The sequence below is a fragment of the Penaeus japonicus genome, unplaced genomic scaffold (genome assembly GCF_977035675.1).
Source record: "Penaeus japonicus unplaced genomic scaffold, GWHDUDI00000001_assembly GWHDUDI00000029, whole genome shotgun sequence".
NCBI classification, from domain to species: domain Eukaryota; kingdom Metazoa; phylum Arthropoda; class Malacostraca; order Decapoda; family Penaeidae; genus Penaeus; species Penaeus japonicus.
Window position 1 is genome coordinate 19404217 of NW_028234431.1, and position 2500 is coordinate 19406716.

Consider the following 2500-nt stretch of genomic DNA (forward strand, 5'->3'; position numbering starts at 1 on the left):
GCGAGTGAGTGATAGTGAGAGTGAGAGTGAGAGTGAGAGTGCAAGTGAGTGAGTGAGTGAGTGAGTGAGTGAGAGTGAGAGTGAGAGTGAGAATGAGTGAGTGAGTGAGAATGAGTGACTGACTGACTAAGTACTTAGAGTGAGCGAGTGAGTGAGTGAGAGTGAGAGTGAGAATGAGTGAGTGAGAATGAGTGACTGACTGACTGACTGACTGACTGACTGACTGACTGACTGACTGACTGACTGACTGACTAAGTACTTAAAGTGAGTGAGTGAGTGAGTGAGTGAGTGTGTGTGTGTGTGTGTGTGTGTGTGTGTGTGTGTGTGTGTGTGTGTGTGTGTGTGTGTGTGTGTGTGTGTGTGTGTGTGTGTGTGTGAGCCACAGGAGAGGGGCAATGTAGAAGGATTGATTATTAGTTTTGAAGAACAGAGCCCATTAGGCAAACAGATTTTATCTATTTCTGATATAACTTGTGATGGTCAAAACTATACATATGTATTGATATTTCAAAATGTCTTGATTGTATGGTTTGAAATAAGTTCCACCTTGTATATTATATAATACCAGGCTGTTTTTTCTTAAAATAATCACGAAATGTCACACAAAAGCAATTAAAACAAAACTTTGATTAATACTACTGACAAAAGAGAAAGGAGTATTGTAAATTTGGTAGATCTGAAAATTACATCCTTATCAGACATTGAGTTAACATACTTTTCAAAATTAGAGGCCCAGCTCTGTTTACTTTTATCTCAAAGATCATGTCATGTTCATATATAAGCATTTCTTTACTATCATGGATATATAAAACTGTTCTTATTTTCATTACTCATGCCAATCCGAACACATGTACTTTTTTGTATATGGTAAACACCCAACACAATGATAATCAAGTAGGATTAGCCTCTTTGAAGTCAAAATGAATGATTTTAAATCTTTCTTAATAAGGATGATAAGAATGATAAAGGACTTTTTTATAGCTCCAAAGTTCCTGTTTGAGTTTAAGTACAAACTTTACCCTCATTAATCATTACTCAAAATTTTATAAGCAAAACATCTTTGTCTCGAAAAAGAGAAAAAGAGACTCGGTAACAATTCCACCACTCAGACCGACCGGTTTTAGGACATGGAAAAGCATCATTAGGTGACAAACCTTTATGAAGAAATATTTAACACAATAAATATATAAAGTGAGAACTCAAACTGCCACAAATAAAACAGAAAATGCTAAATATACATAAACAAGAAACATAAATTCTATAATGTAGTAATGAAGTAGTATTTATTCATTACACGAAAATTACCAATACACTGGTACTTCTCAGTAAAACTACAAAATTAATTACAAGAAAGTTTAGACTGAAGAAGAAAAAAAGAGAGATGGTTAGCACATAATCTTATTTTTTCCCACTTCAAAAAGGTGACAAGCAAAATTGTTGATCCATATAAAAAAGTAAAATATGTCTCCTTACCAAAATCTTCATAAATGTCCTATATACACATTTCTATTCAACACTGTAGTAACAAATTAATTCAAACTCGTCATTCAAAAAGAGTGACACACATTCTTCACCTTCTGCAAATGCTAGAGAAGCACAAGCATTTAAGATTTCAACAACTGCATGATACACTTCCTCCATGCGTATGAAATTTAGTATTTGTGGAATATAAATAAAGGTTAAAAAAAAAAAATAATAAAATAAAATAAATTCTAATACTTCAAGAGCAACATCATGTTTTGACATTTTCATTTCTATAGACAAATACTGTATTGCCTTTCACATTTCAAAAAGACCTTCAACATCGGAAAAAAAAAAAGATGTACATGAAAACTCAGAATCAACTGCAACAACACACAAAAAGTCCTTGCAAAATATTTTACGGGTTTTATCAACATACTTAAACATACACGCACACAAGCACACATGGACACGCTGACTTGATAAAAAGGCTCTTGATTCATATATATATATATATATATAGAGATATCTTGGCATGCATGTATAGTCTTATTGTCACTGGAAGTTATCAATTCACCAAAAATAGCAATGTAGAGATACAGCTTCTCTCACCTTGATTATCAATGTACTACTACTTTGTGCTTCTAGTGTGTTTACATGAGACGACTCTGCAAACTGTTTTTTGGTATCATTCTGAAATGTTTTGCAAGATGCGTTCTCTAAATATAATCATATTTAAGATGGCTTATCTGATGATACTTGTATTACAAATATCTTAAGAAAAAAAATGTTCATAAGATAAAAGGTAAATTCTGTTTAGCAAGCACATCTGCAAAACTCAATGCCCTTATTTTTTCTCTATCTCTAGAGCCTCTTGGGTAAATCATCATCATACATTGGATTGATCTGTCTGAATACAATGTTGCTAGAAGTTGCATAAACACACCTTATGTAAACTGAGCTTCTGTATCTCTCAAGATGGAAAAGAGAAGAAGAACTGGGAGAGAGATCGCTTTTGATCATTTCCATCTCTGTCAAG

The 2500-nt window shown here is 33.3% G+C and overlaps 1 protein-coding gene across 1 annotated transcript in view; it reads right to left on the reverse strand.

The window, feature by feature from the left end:
- Positions 1–1141: 1141 nt before the first annotated feature.
- Positions 1142–2500, reverse strand: part of LOC122258789 (Golgi-pH regulating cation channel) — a 17668-nt gene continuing 16309 nt past the window's right edge. The window contains exon 14 of the mRNA XM_043024984.2: positions 1142–2500. This exon is cut by the window's right edge and continues 3414 nt beyond it. The gene's annotated coding sequence lies outside the window, so the exon portion shown is untranslated.